The 16,146-nt window shown below is 37.3% G+C and overlaps 1 pseudogene; it reads right to left on the bottom strand.

Moving 5' to 3' along the window:
• Window positions 1-9,038: 9,038 nt before the first annotated feature.
• On the bottom strand, window positions 9,039-10,981 carry LOC114701118 (annotated as a pseudogene).
• Window positions 10,982-16,146: the final 5,165 nt, after the last annotated feature.

The following is a 16,146-nucleotide window of genomic DNA, read 5'->3' as shown; positions in this document are numbered from 1 at the left end:
GATTTATCTATATCTCATTATTATATACCAAATATGACATATGTTCCAATTCTGAAATGGATAAATTTTTAGTTAATGTATTATTGTCCTGGTAAGCATTCCTTTTATTTTCATTTCTGCATTTTTAAATTGAGAATTTCACCCATACATACAAGTTTTGATCAAATCTCCCTAACTCTCCCTCTACTGTAATTCATTTCCAATCTACCTCTTTACTCTTCCTTTCCAAGTCCATGTGCTCTGCTTTTAAATCCACTTAGTGCTGCCAATACATGCATGAGTATAGGCTCATCTAGCATGTGAATCTTCACAGAACTGGCATTCTGGAAGACAACTGACCCTTCCTCCCCTGGTCCATCAATAGCCTATAGAACTCAGCTACAGGGTGGGACTCCATGAGTACTTCCCATATCCATCCTGAGATTTGGGCTGGCTTGATCTGGAACAGGTCTCATCTATGCAGCCACAGACATTGTGAGTCTACAGTCACAGGAAGGTCTATCTATCTACACTACTGATGGGGAAAAAAGTGATCAATAGTCTTATTTAGCTGTGAACCCTGTGCGATAGAGTAATTACCATTTGGCAAGAAATGTTCACTGGTACAATAGTGGCATGAATTTTATGGGAATAACCAATAATGTTCTGGATTTTAAGGCCTATTCTGCAAAAAGTAACTCAGAATTCATGTCTGCGACCATTAACTGAGACAAAATGCCTGGCTATGTCATAGGTCTTGGGGGAGTACCTAATAGACATCCATTATTTAAGGAATAGAGCAAATAATTTCATTTGTACAAAGGGTCTGAATTTGTGCCAAAGTTACACACAGATTTAAGAACAAAGCTCTGAGGAGGAGAGAGGTTCCAATGAAATCCATCTCAGCATGTCAATAAATATAGGCAAATATTTCAAAGGTACACATTCCTTCCACCTAGCCCTCTCACTCCATGATTGGATCTCTTCACTTCTTCAATGAAAAATGAATAATAGAAATGATTTATGGACATTTATTTCCCCATGTTTTCAATAAATATCAAGGAAAAAAAACTATGATTGGTGCTTCAATTCTTTCTCTAAATTTGAGAAATGCTTTATTTTGTCAATAAAATAATATTATTTCCTTCCTAGCAGACCAGAGCCCTTTCTTGATTTTACGTCATTTCCATTTAATATAGCTACTGTACCATGAAAAGGAAAAGAGGAACAAAAATTGAGTCAGTCTTTTTATATTAAAAGTTTAAGTCTTCAGATCTCTTCAGAGTTTTTTGTCTGAGAATGAAACATTTTCATCTAGAACATCTGTCCATGAGCAACCCTGCCCCCGAAGTAGCATTGGCGTCATTGGGTTTCATAGCCAACATGTGTAGAGCAGGGGACTACAACTGATCCTGAAATGGGAATGCAAACAAGCTCAGAACAGCTAAGGCTTTCCTTGTTTGTGTTGATCCTGTTTCATTTCTACTGCTTTATCAACAAGAAAATCTATTCAAGAAGGGCTGTAAACATTTCCTGATCTCATGAAACAGAAGCAAGATACATTTACTAAGGCCTGTTGCACACCAAGTTGCTAATATTGAAGCCAAAAAAAAAAAAAAATTAAAGCATTGAAAACTCAACTAGTTTATTTTCCTATTTTTGAGATTTCTTAAAATTTAACATTTATACAAGAAGTATTATGAATCACAAATGTCATGAGGCTTAATTTCTTGTGAAAAGATGCCCTTACAATTGGCATTAAAAGAATTTTAAATCCAGAGTATTTTGTTTTTGAAAGAAATGCTCATATAAGTAGCTGGTAATTCTCATTTGTGAAGTTAGTCTGACATGAAAAAAATACCTTCAATTAGACAGTATTCCCCAAAACTGGAACAAACCACATATATTATCATTTCCAGACACTACTGCCAACATTTACAATCTGTTCAGGCTAAATCTCCAATCCATTTTGAAGTTCAAGGTAAATCAAAAATATTATGGCACTTCGTATTAGAATTTATTAACAGTAAAATCAAATCTGAAATTAATATAGTTTTAAATAATGCATAAAAATTAGCTATATATCTAAAATTACATAGCCAAAATCTATATGCATTTTTCTGTACAACCTTATAAACGTATACTTTCCTATGATACATATATTTACATGTATGATACATTTATGTGTATGTATCATACCTATGCAAAAATACACAAATACATATTTGTGGATGCAATACATCTATATGTATATACAATTAAAATGTAAAATTACATGTGTGCCTGCAAAACATGAATTAGTGGTTGAGTCTGAATGCTGGTGATAAAAATAATAGGTGCTAGACTCAAGAAGATTTAAATATACTCAATAATCAAAATAGCACTGTAAGGTTATAGATGCTCTGCATAGTTAGAAAACCCCCACTAAGTGTACTGCTTCTGTAACCTCAGTAATTAGGCAGTTTGTAAAACTTGACCTTGTTTCCATTCTCGCAATGAGTTAGAGTTAAGCTAAGCAGTCATCTGAACTTGGTAAATCAGTGTGTTCTCTAATTTAAATTCTAAGGAAGGACTAAATAGATTACATAATTTCAAAAAAAACAAATATGGGTACTAAAAATAACTATATCTTCATTTGCAGATTCCCTGCAATCCTATTGTTATTTACAAATATAAATTAATTACAAACCCTGTATTCATATATGCAATAAATCCCCAAATATACCCCTGTGACGTGGAAATGATTTATTTATAATCAGTATTATGAACTGATACAATTCATGGTACAATGGTAGAATGATAACATGATACAATTCAATCATGGCCTCTTGGAAGAAATGTGGGTTCAAGGAGGTTAAATAATTTCCCCCAAGTCATACTGATGGAAGTAAATGGTATCATTTGAACTCCAATCTGATGGCAGAGTCAATACATTCTAACTTTTATGCCAAGATCAGACATTTATTTTTAAGTGGTCCAGGTAAGGCTCAATGGTAAATTTAATGAACATTTACAATGTTTCTGTATTTTCCCATAGTTCTACAATAGCCATGTATTTATGACTGAAAGCATAAATTCAAAAATTACCTAAAACACACAGAGTAGGGAGATATTCTATTACTGGTTAGTGAGTTTGAGCACAAAGAGGGAGTCTAGAGTAGGAAAAAGAATTGATAACTTCTGAGGGGAAGACAAGGAGTGAAATTTGTTACAGAGAAGCATGCTTTGTTTTTTTAAACTCAGTTCTTCTGTTTTATATTAAATGAGATAGACCCCCTGTTAAATGTCCTGATTTGTATATGTATGCATTCATTAACCACATCTGATCATCTTTACTCACCACAGTCTTGTGTTGGTTTATACTACTATACTAAGGAAAGTGCAAAATCTTCCACTTGAATATTTATTATTAGGAACAGACATGTGCATGCTTGATATATTTTCTACGTATTACAAAGCTTTATCTTTATAAAGTGGTCCCAATTTTCTATACTGATGTTTTTGTGTTAAAGTATTATTTGGCCATATTTTATAGATAAAATTCTCTTTAGATTAAAATTTTAGTACTATTTTTAAAATTAATTTACTTTTAAGAGATTTGTTTTTATTTATGTGTATGTGCACATGTGTGCATATGTGTGCACATGTACACATGTGTGCAGTATCCTTGGAAGCCTGATCAGGGTGATATTATAGGCGTTTGTGAGCTGCCTAATACAATTCCATTCTTCTGCAAGAGGAGCAAGCAGTCTTAGCTCCTGAGCCATCCACCCAGCCTTTATTTATTTGTCTTCTAAGACAAGGTCTCCATCTGTCAAACAGGCTACATACACAATCCTACACTTCTTCTGGTATCTAAGGATTATACATCTGAAAACTACATCCACCTGTATTTTTTAAATGTTTCATGTCATTAAAAGCTAGGCTTGCTGTTTTTATTACTATAGCTCTATAATAGAGCTTGAAGTCAAGGATGGTGATGCCTCCAGAAGTTACTTTATTGTAAAGATTGTTTCAGTTATCCACGTTTTTTTTTTTTTTTAACCATATGAAGCTGAGTATTGTGAAGCATTATATTGGGATTTTGATGGGGATTGCATTGAATCTGTAGATTGCTTTTGGTAAAATTGCCATTTTTATTATGTTGGTTCTACCTATCCACGAGCATGGGAGAACTTTCCATTTTCTGATATCGTCTTCAATTTCTTCAAGGACTTTAAGTTCTTGTCATACAGGTATTTCATTTGTTTGGTTATAGTTACCCCAAGGTATTATATATTATTTGTGGCTATTGTAAAGGGTGGTGTTTCTCTGATTTCTTTCTCAGCCTGTTTACCATTTGTATATAGGAGGGCTACTGATTTTTTTTTAGTTAATCTTGAAATGTGCCACATTACTGAAGGTGTTTATCAGTTATAGGAATTTCCTCGTAGAATTTTGTGGGTCACATGTATACTATCATATCATCTGCAAATAAGGAAAATTTTACTTCTTTCTTTCCAATTTTTATCCCCTTGATCTCCTTTTGTTATCTTATTGCTCTAGCTACAACTTCAAGTACTATATTGAATAGATATGGGGAGAGTGGACAGCCTTGTCTTGTTCCTGATTTTAGTGGAATCGCTTGGAATATCTCTCCATTTAATTTGATGTTGGCTGTTTATTGATGTAACCAACCGTCTTATTAAAAAAGTAACACAGAAACAATGTAAAAGAGAAAGTCGAGAGGTCAGAGCTCAGAGCTAAAATCTCACCCTTCCGCCTGCGGTGTCCCAGCTTCCCGAAAGAGACCTATTTCCTGTCTGTTCGTCTACTTATAGTATTTTGTTCTGCCTTCTCATTGGTTGTAAACCCAAACACGTGACTGCCTCGTCACTGTCTGAATGTACAGCCCCCTAGGTCTTAAAGGCATATGTCTCCAATGCTGGCTGTATACCTGAACACACAGAGATCTATGGGATTAAAGGCGTGTGCCACCACCGCCACATTCTTGCTATAGCTCTAATAGCTCTGACCCCCGGGCAACTTTATTTATTAACATACAATCAAAATCACATTTCAGTACAATTAGAATACCACCACAGCTGTTGGCTTGCTATAAATTGCCTTTATTATGTTTAGGTATTTTCCTTGTATTCCTGATCTCTTCAAGACCTTTATCATGAAAGGGTGTTGGATTTTGTTAAAGGCATTTTCAGCATCTAATGAGATGATCATGTTATTGTTTTTTCTTTCAGTTTGTTTATATGATGGAATACAATGACAGATTTTTGTATGTTGAACCATCCCTGCATCTCTGGGATGAAGCCCACTTGATCATAGTGGATGATTTTTTTATGTGCTCTTAGATTCTATTTGCCAGTATTTTATTATTTTTGCTTCAATGTTCATAAGGGAGATTGGTCTGTAATTTTCTTTCTTTGTTGCATCTTTGTGTGGTTTGTAGCCTCACAGAAAGACTTTGGCAATGTTCATTATGTTGCTATTATGTGGAACAATTTGAGGAGTATTGGTATTAGCTCTTCTTTGAAATTCTGGTAGAATTATGCACTGAATCCATCTGGCCTTGGGGTTTTTTTTTGGGGGGGGGGTTGGGAGACTTTTAATGACTGCTTCTATTTCCATAGGATGTATAGGTCTATATAAACTGTTTATCTGGTCTTGATTCAATTTGGGTATGTGGTACCTATCCAGAAAGCACTCCATTTCTTTTAGATTTTCCAATTTTGTGGAGTACAGGTTCTTGAAGTATGACCTGATAATTCTCTGGATTTCCTCGTTGTCAGTCATTATGTCTCTCTTTTCATTTCTGACTTTGTTAATTTGGATTCTCTCTCTCTCTCTCTGCCTTTTGGTTAGTTTGGATATGGCTTTGTCTATCTTGTTGATTTTCTCAAAGAACCAACTCTTTGTTTCTTTGATTCTTTGTACTGTTCTCTTTGTTTCTATTTTATTGATTTCAGCCCTCCGTGTAATTATTTCCTGGCATCTACTCCTCCTTAGCTTGCTGATAGAAAACCAAAACTTTAACATCAGATAATCTTTCATTTATTGTTTGGCTTTTTGTTCCATTATCTCTCACTCTTAGATCAATGTATTTGAGAAAACTCAAATGTTTCTGGGGATTGCATTCATTTTGATGCCTCTCCCCTCTCTCAGCTTTTTCCTAGATGATGACTATTTCATGTTTCCATACATGATGTTCTACAGGCTTGAAGTTACTATTCCATTATCATTAACAAATTCCCTAGGAGTTTCAAAATGCTTCTCAACTTTTCTAACTCTGACACTATTTTCCGACAAAATATGTATAAGCATCTACAAAAACAAAAGTTCAGATATACTTTCTTGAAGTTAACACATGCATTCCTATGGGCCAAATTGGAGGAATTTCCTCTTACCCAAAGAACCCCTTCAGTGCATGATTAATGCCATCTGATGAAAGAGCATTTTCCTTAGCTCTGCTCGTGTTCATTTGCCTAAAATGTCTGTATAATTTGTTTATTCTTTGACATTTCTCCATTCCCTACATTTCTCTCTCCATCTTGCCCTCTTTCTCCTCCTTTCTTCTAGAAATTAAAGTTCAATAGTTTAATGACGATTGTGTCATTGTTTAAAATTTTGGAAGATGCTGGGTGGTGGTAGTGCAGGCCTTTAATCCCAGGACTTGGGAGGCAGAGGCAGGTGGATCTTTGTGAGTTCGAGGCCAGCCTGGTCTACTGAGTGAGTTCCAGGACACCCAAAGATACACAAAGAAATCTTGTCTTGAAAAAAAACAAAGAAAAAAAATGGTCTAGGGGCTAAAGAGATGGCCCAGTGGTTAAGAACACTGGCTGCTCTTCCAGAGGACCCAGGTTCAGTTCCCATCAGCCACATGGGAGCTCACAACTGCCTATAACTCCAGTTCCCAGGGCCCTGACTGTGAAAAGAAATAACTTAAAGTATTGGAAGACAACTTTCCCACCATTTCTCATACAAGCTAATAGTTGATTCTTCATGAAGACCATGCTTATTCTCATGCTCTTGGTTTCTTTGCTTTTGATTATCCCCAGCTGTACTCTGATGAACCCAAACTTGGGCAGCTCATTTTCTCTGCTAAAGGTCTATAGGGCATCTTGAAATTTCAATTAAAGTCTTTCAGTATTTGTAAGTTTCAACAATATGTGTCATTCATTGTTTTCAGCCTGTTATTTTCTCTTTTCTTGCTATGATTTAAATTTTACATGCCAGATCATTATGCAGCACAACACACTGTGTTGAATTTTAGTTTTCATTGTATTTTCTTGTTGCCTGTCTTTCTACGAGTCAGATGGGTAATTTTTTGCATATACCCTGCATATTTTTCCACATTACTCATTTTTTAAATTTCAAATTTATAAGAAATTATAATTAATAATATAAAGACATCTTATGTACTCTTGGCCTAGATTCTCCCAAAGGGTCAATCTTGGAAAACCACAGAGCATCACAACAAGGATTTCAACATTTCTTATAAGAATTTTTATTATGGTAAGAATACCACATTAAATACATTTTTATCCATTTCCTCCCCCTGTAATTCATGGAAAATAATCAGTTTTCATTCACACAGACATTAATAACAATCAGTTTTCATTCTTACAATTTTTTGATGTTAAAAATGTCACAAAATGAAAGCAGAATCTGCATTTGCCTTTAAATTGTCTTATCAAGTAATATGTGAAAAGTCACCAATGTGTTGGATGCATCAATAAAAGGTTCTCAACTTTATAAGATTCCTGAGTAGCATCTAATGATTTGGATATGCCAGCTGTCTGTAACAATTCTCATGGTAAAGAATACTTGAGTTACTTCGTTTTAGTATATGAGTAAAATGATTGGCTGGGATATAGTGTTTGCTAACATACATGAGGTCTTGGTATCAATGCTCAGTATTCTAAAAATAAGCAAATGAATAAAAAGATAAATTATCTATACTATAAATACATATACACATACTATGAACATAAGTTTTGATTTCTCTGAGATAAATATATACTCACATGTCCTACAATGAGTATATTAAAGAAATGAGCACTCTGTTTTTATTTTCCTCGGGGCAACTGTCCTTTCATTCATCCATAGATCTACATTCCATAAGTCATTTCATTTCTCTCTATGTTTGCCAAAATTTGTAAGCCACCATTTTGTTTGTTTCTTACTCACTATTTGGATAAATACATAGTACCTAATTGTGATTACAATTCCCATGTCTCCATAGACTGGTGATTTGAACATGTTTTATGCATGTGTCTATCATCTAAATAGCCTTTTCTATGAAACATGCATTCCTGACATTTATCCAATTTCTAATTTCATTTATAAATGTAGAATTTTAAATACTCTTTACATAGTCAAGTAGTCTTCCTTCCTTTGATATTTGGCTAGGAAATATTTTTCAGGATAGTATACAAATGTAATCTAAGCTTCTTAAAAATAACTTGATAATATTCCTCCTTATTATGTTTTTCTGAAGGAGACCTCTAAAACTAAACTTATTTTGTTGACAATAGTAAAGGCCCTAACTTAAACAATTGATCTACTATACCTGAACATATTTATGAGCTTATCATCTTAAAATCCATGAAAGAACTCATACTAGAGTGAGACTCTATGAATGTAATCAATGTGGTAAAGCTTTTTCACAATGGAAAGGCTTTATCATCTCCAAATTCATAAAAGAACCCATACTGGAGAAAAATCCTATAAATGTAATCAATATGATAAACCTTTTGCAGATTACAATCATCTTAAAATACATAAAGGAATTCATACTGGAGTGAAACTCTACGAATGTGGGAAAGCCTTTTCACCAAAGAGTCATCTCCAAATTCATAAAAAGAACTCATACTCAGGGAAGACATCCAGGACCATCTGATGCCACTAGGCTCAGGCAGGCACAAGCCACCCACAGGCCAGTCCAGTTCCTCAAGGGTTTCTCTCCAGTATGAGTACTTTTATGTGTTTGGAGACTCCAGTGTTTTGAAAAGACTTTACCACATTGCTTACATTTATTGGGTTTCTCTCCAGTATGTGTTCTTTTATGAATGTGGTGATAACTCCATTGTGAAGGCTTTTCCACATTGACCACATTCACAGGATTTCTCTCCCATATGACTTCTTTTATGCCTTCCATGTGTTCTCAATCTTGGACAATGTTATTCAATATTGTGGTCTCCCCATTTGTAGCCTATAGCAGTGAGATTACTGTAGGTCTCCAGGATTACATCTTTGTAGAGACTTTTCTGGGAAGGACTCAGAAAGCCCACTTTTCCAAAGTGAAGTTGACATGCATGTTATCATAGGTCACTACATTGTCATTTCTCTCAGGTGGTATGTCTTAAACCTGGAAAACACATACATGTTAGGCAGGGATACATTATTTTTCCAGTTTTTCTATTTTGGTTGAACTAGCATAACTACAGTAATTTGGTTTCACGGAAGTTCAGTTCTTTATCCAGATTTTTGATTGCCTGGTCATGCCCCAGCAGGTCCTTTTTTATGATGAAGAGTCCTTCAGCTTGCTGCCCTAAAATTTGGTCTGTGATCTAGCTATTGCCATGTCTGTTTCCCCCTGCAGTGTACACAGTACACCCTTCCTCCTCTTCTGATATGAAGGGAGAAGCCATGCTCCACACACAAATCTCTTCCCTGTTATTGCAATGGACAGTTCACTACATGACTCAAACTGGTAATTTTAGAACTCTGTGGTGCTACATACCTTTATGGCACACCAGGACTTAATGTTGGTTATGACCCTGTAATGTTATATACCTTTATGACACACCAGGACTTAATGTTGGTTATGACCCTGTAGTGGCCCATTGATCATCTTGTTCAAGGCCTCTTCTCTGATGGGCATGTGGGCTTTTTGGGTGGTTGTAAATCAGGGCTATTTCCTTTGTTATGGGAATATAGCTTAATGGCTTAATCCATGGTAAGGCTGCAGAGTTGGTCAGTGATCTCTCCACACCAGAGCCCAAGGCTCAGCACAAGGCCAATTTCCTCCTTCCTCAGCAGAGGAGCTGAGCCAGATGCCTCTTGAAGAATTTTTGAAATAAGACCCCCTATCTGGAAAGGATGGCCAGACTGCAACCCACAGCTCCAGAGAGGCTAGCTAATAGGGAAAGACCCCAGGAGTGACACATGAATGGCCCAGTGAAGGAGAAGTGGGTGAGATCTGCATGAGCAGACTGGGAGTGGGGGGGGGGTGATGAGTGGGAGATGAGACCACAGGGAAATGGGAGGGTAGAGCTGGAACAGGGACAGAGTGAGAGGGCAGGGTGGGAGATACCATGAGAGATGAAGAAATCATGGGAATAGGAAGAGGAGGCTCTCAGTAATCCACAGATGACCCCACCTGGGAGTACTACTCTGGTTACCGGTCTAGTGAATACCTAACCACCATAATAGAGCCTTTGTCCAGTGACTGATGGAGGCAGATGCAGAGATCCACAGCCAGGCACCAGGCTGAACTCTGGGAATCCAATTGATGAGAGAGAAGAAGGATTCTGCAGGTGGGAGATATCAACATCATGATGGGTAGACATGCAGAGATGACTGGCCACACTAGTGGAAGCCCATGAACTTGGGGGAGCACCCAGACAGGGGGATTGTGATCCATCCCTGGTGCATAGGCAGGCTTTTAGGAGCCCAGTGCCAGTGGTGTGATGGCATGCACAGCCTTGGGGCAGTGGGGAGGGGCTTGGACCTGCCTATGCTCAGTGTGCCAGGCTCTGCTGAATCCCCATGGGAGACCTTGATTGGGGAATGTGGGGATGTGGGGTGGCTTGGGAGGGAGGACTGGGTGGTGGGAGTAGGGAGGAGATGGGTGGTATGTAGAGTGAGTAGAAATTTGGCTTTTTAAGGGCTCCCAGTGAACACATACAGGCAAGTTTCTGGAACTACACCATGCATTCACTGATTGTGTGACCACGCTGTGCACACGTAGTCGCCAGTGCATACTGATGACATAAGATGCCATACTTTTTGCTTAACTCCTGAACTGCACATGTACTATCACGCAGCTGGAGTATGGGCAGAATTCTAACAGTGTGTGCTGTTCATTTGTGTGTATATTCATTTGGTTATGGGCATGTGCATGGGGTTGCATGTGCACAAGTTTGAGCATGGCTGTGGAAGCCCAAGGTCAATGTGAAGAGTTCTTATACAATTAGTCTGCTTTTTATATATTTAGGCACAGTCTCTCATTGAACCAGAGCTCAGTCAATTCTTGCAAGTCTAATTAGCAAGTATGTCAACATGATCCTCACCTACAGCTTTTACATGGGTTCTGAGAATCCAACTGCATTTCTCACATTTGCATGGTGAGCCTTTGATTGATACGAAAAGTCTCCTCATCCTTCCTTCTGTTCTTTGGATCTGACTCTTCATTCTTGCATTTTGTTTCTTAATTGTCTTTTCAATATTTTTTTTTTGGTCTTCCTAGAATTAGTTATTTATTTTACTGATTTTTCACTATGGCAGTTTTATTTTTATTTTCAAGTTTCTTATTTCCCTATTATTCCTTTGATGTTTGTTTTTTAGTTTATTTCCTCTTTTTTTTTTTTTTTTTCATAGCTGAGGACCGAACCCAGGGCCTTGCGCTTGCTAGGCAAGATTCTACCACTGAGCTAAATTCCCAACCCCCAGTTTATTTACTCTTATATCCCAAGGTTCTATGAAGTAATCGCTCTTCTATTCCTCTCAAATATACTCTCAGGAATTGACAATACACAAACTTTTCTCTTCTCTGAACCTCCAAGAAACACACCTCCTGGAAGGGAAGATATCTCTAGTAACAATGAAATTATTTAGTGATTTAAACAAATGTTTATACACCATTTCTCACAAAGGAGTGGGAACACTGTGTGGCACAGCTTGTGTATGAGAGATAGGTGGAAGGCTGCCTGAGGGATGGTTGGTGTTGGAGAGTCCTGAATAGCCTACAATTTCTCCTTCATGTACTATCCTATCCTCAACTACAAATAGCATGGGCTTGTTCAGTCATGGTCCTGAGGTCCTAAGAAAAGGAAGAAAATGCTAGAACTCCTTTGAAGTCTAGGCTCAGAACTGGCACACTGTGGCTGCTGCCAAATGCCTTTGATCAAGACAAGTATAAGGCCAGCATCTGTGTAGGGACTGATTAGAAATCAAAGACTCATGTTGAAAGGGTGCTTACATAGAGAGATAGGAAGGTCACAAAAGGTATAAAAACAGACAGATAGGAAGCCTGGGACAATTTTTATAATTGCTCTACTGTACCTGGGAATATTTATGAACATATTTTAATCTCTATTACTATTAAATGGATATTTAGGAAAATAATATCTAGATTTTAATATCCAGATTCACTAGTTATACTCAGAAGGATAGTAGACCTAGTTTAGTTAGTCTAGTAATAATGTTGAAAGGAAGTCATTTTTCTTTGTGTGGTTCTTTACTGTGCAGACTGGTTCAGCTATGAATGAGAAGTGTGTGTGTGTGTGTGTGTGTGTGAGAGAGAGAGAGAGAGAGAGAGAGAGAGAGAGAGAGAGAGAGAGAGAGAGAGAGATTAAGCAGTAATACCCATTCACAGCTGCAGAAACACTATGAGTAGGAGGTCAGGGAGTTGTTTATTGATACCCATTTATCCCCAAAGCATTCCTGTATCAGCAGACTTCCTTGTGCTCGCTTCAAGTGGATATGTCATGTAAATTTATTCCTTGACATGCAATTTAGGAAATTGAGTCTCTTTTATAGAGTTCACTGATTGTAAAGTCCATGAACAGTTTATTGGGTAGTTTCCACTCAATCAGGCTGCCTGCTATAATTTTTCCCAAGGGATTGAAGCCCCATGTTGTTATTTCCTTCCCAAGTAGCTCTACTTGCCTTGCAGTCCTGGGGAACTCGTGATTACCATCTGCAGTGACTTTCACAGACTTGTTATTAAATGGTTGTTTCTCTTTTTTTGAATCTCTTAGCTGCAACTCCAGAACATATATATAAACAAAACTTGTAAATGAAAGAAGATTGTTTAGTGTATGCTTCATTAAACACAGAACCATCAGGAATATTTGTTATTTTTCTTATATTCCACATCAAAAAAAAAAAAGGCAAAATGGTAATTTGGTACAAAGTTTCTATTCTTTCTCTCTCACAACACAGCCACCTCAAACATTAAGTCAATCAAATTGACCACAGGTTAAGACACTACACAAGTGCTTCAGAAATCTACTTAAATGGTGAACTGTGCTACATTCAAAGGTCATGTGGTATTATTCGGTACACTTAGGCTTTATACTTTTTAACATATCATTTCATAAATCTGATTGACTAATGAACAGATCAGTCAGTATTCATTAGTCTGCTTCTTTATAACTTGTGCTGAACTCTTCACAATCAGGAATATAGCTAAAAATGTTAATTATGTCTCTCATAAGAAAAGCAGGATTATGTCAATGGTTCAGATACATAAATTTAATGTGTATTTATTTTTGCAATTTTTATACAGGAAGGCCATGTCCCAAGATTTTCTTTCTGGAAAATCAGTAGAACTTTCTTTGTCTTATTTTTGAAACTATAAGTATACCATTTCCCCCTTCATATTCCTCCCTCCCAACCCTGCCTTAAATACCTCTTTGTTCTCTTTCAAATTTGTGGCCTGTTTATTCATTCATTGTTGTTACATGAATATATATGTATTTGTATGTACATATGCATTTCTGAGTAAACCTGCTCAGTCTACCTAATGTCAATTGTATGTATGTTTTCAGGGCACCAGTGGGTATTGGATAGCTACTTGGTGTGTTCATCACTGGAGGAGTTAATTTCTCTAGATTTAAGCATTCCTTATTTGCTTCTAGTTCTTTGTGTAGGTTCAAGGCCTCCTGGCCTTTCCTCTGTCCACATTAGCATGTCTATTGTTATTGTCATTGTTCATCTCATGTTTAGGCAGCCATGTTAGTGTGACTCTGTGGGTGTAACCTCTGACATTAACCAGGAGACACAGTCTTAAGCAAATGCCCAGATGCTCTGGCTTATACAGTCTTTCCATCCCCATTTTCACAGTGTTCTCTGAGCTTTAGGTACAGGAGTGTTTTTTAGATGCATCCATTGGGACTAGGTTGGACAACTCTGAATTTTGATTAGTTGTGCTTTTTTGTAATAGTCTATTTTGTAAAGAGACATTTTCTTGATGGGTGAAGACTACATTTAGCTGTGGGAATAAAGACAAATATTTAGAATGTTGTTAGGGATTATTCTGGTTTAGGAAAGTTGTGGTTATAGGTTCTCCTCCAAGATGAATGACTTCACTATTCTTGGGAAGTTAGCTAGGTTTTCAGTATCAGGCATGATTTCGCTCTTGTTGAGTGAGTCTTAAGTCCAACTAGAGACCTCTTCCTCACCACCAAAGTATTTGTGCCTCTACTTTACCTTTAGGCATATTATGTCATTCTGGTCATTGGTGTGGTTCATGGGTGCCATAGCAGAACAAGACTGTTGGTTGCTTCCTTCTTTTAGAAGCCTGCACAAGCCTTCTGGTACCAGGAAAGCTAGTCTCCACAGAGGAGGCATTCCAATCAGTCAGTTCCAGCTCTGAGTCCTCTGAGCCCTGTGTCTAAAGTACATGATGACTTCAGTAATAGGGACTTGCCTTCCCTGTCTACAGGGCAACCAAGAGCAATAGCAATAGTCTATAATATTGGAGACTCTCTTGGACATCTCTAAACAACAACTCAAAAGAGGAGTGTTGTGTCTGCTGTTGGGTTTGTATCATTAGGTGTCATTAGCTTCTAAAGGGATCACTGTCAGCCCAAATGAGGAAATTTCATTTATATTGGTGAAATTATTAAGGCAACTCCACATAGTTAAAAGGGAGGTTTATTTTGTGGGGTAACTCACAAATGAAGGGATAGGTAACAGGGTCTGGGAAAGGTGTAGCGCAGTCCGACAGTGTTCTCTGGAGAACTCTGCTCAGTCTACCTCCATCGTCCAGGGTCCAAGAATCAAGAGAGCTGGTGCATCCGGGTCTCGGGTCTTCAGTGTCCTCTCTCAGACCTGCCTTATATGCATGACAGTTACTGAAGCCTCAATGGGGGTTGGAACTTCCAGATCAAAGCTGGAATGGCTACCTACTACACATTTAAACTCTATATTATAACTTTTTAAGGAGATAGTTAAGAGCATGTGTAGATGTAACCAACTGTCTTATTAAATAAGAAACACAGAACCAATGCAAAGAAGAAATCCAAGAGATCAGAGCTAAGAGCTTTACCTGCCTGCTGCAGCTAGCCTCTTAAGCCAAGAGACCTCTCCCAAAGGGACCTACTTCCTGTCTGTTTGTCTTTATATAGACTTTCTGTTCTGTCTTCTCATTGGTTGTAAGACCAACCACATGACTGCCTCATCACTGTCTGGTGGCTGTATCCTTGAACACACAGAGATCTACCTAACTCTGCCTACCAAGTGCTGGGATTAAAGGTGTGCACCACCAACACCCAGCTTTTGCTACGGCTCTAATAGATCTGACCCCTGGGCAACTTTATTTATTAACATACAATTAAAATCACATTTCAGTACAAATAAAATACCATCATAAGCATGTGTAATTCTTTATGATTTTTCAGACATCCTTACTGTTATTTTACCCCTCTCCCTCCTTTTCTGTCTTTATCTCCCTCTATCCAACCCCTTTTTTCATTTCTTCAATCAGATCACAGGTACAATGTTATTCCCTTCCCTATTTCTCCCCTACCCTCATACCCCAACAATGATCATCATTTACTTTCCTGGTTTCTGAAGTTACCCTGGTATATGTACTCATATCTGAAGATTTGTAGCCAGGAGCCTCCAATGAGAGACAGAGAGTACATGCAATGTTAGTCTTCATGATTCTGAATTACCTGACTCAACATGACTGGTTCTATTCCATGTATTTACCTGTAAACTTTGTGATTTTGTTTTTCTTTACAGTGGAATAGTATTTTATGTGTATATGTGTCACATTTTCAGTATTTTATAGTGTTTATGTGTCACATGTTCATTATCCATTCATCAGTTGTAGGGCACTTAGGTTGTTTCTATTTCCTAGATACTGTGAATAGAAAAGCAATGAATATACCTGAGCAAATATCTGTGAAATAGGATGTTGAGTGTTTGGGTATTATG

This window comes from Peromyscus leucopus, chromosome 16_21 (genome assembly GCF_004664715.2).
Source record: "Peromyscus leucopus breed LL Stock chromosome 16_21, UCI_PerLeu_2.1, whole genome shotgun sequence".
NCBI lineage: Eukaryota > Metazoa > Chordata > Mammalia > Rodentia > Cricetidae > Peromyscus > Peromyscus leucopus.
This window is presented reverse-complemented; position numbering and strand designations above follow the sequence as displayed.